Source organism: Plasmopara halstedii (genome assembly GCF_900000015.1).
Source record: "Plasmopara halstedii genome assembly, contig: Scaffold_322, whole genome shotgun sequence".
In the NCBI taxonomy this organism is placed as follows: Eukaryota; Oomycota; class Peronosporomycetes; order Peronosporales; family Peronosporaceae; genus Plasmopara; species Plasmopara halstedii.
In genome coordinates, this window is record NW_020187243.1 from 1,448,921 (window position 1) to 1,449,215 (window position 295).

The following is a 295-nucleotide window of genomic DNA, read 5'->3' on the forward strand; positions in this document are numbered from 1 at the left end:
TAAACTGTGTATAGTAGGACATACGGTGGATGATAATTTCCTTACGCGAAATCGGCGTTTGCGTGGGAATTGTCTTGCGCATTCAACTTGTTATAGGCGCTAACGATACGCCATTGACCATTTGGTTTACGCACACAAAATGTCGGTGCGCTGTGAAGGGACTTGCTCTTCCTCATCAACCCAGCAGCTTGCTATTGAATAGAGAACTTCTCGATGTGCTCACTTCGTTCGCGGACACTTACGACTATTTCTTCCGTTAGCAACAAGCAAGCAACACGATCATCATATAGGAATA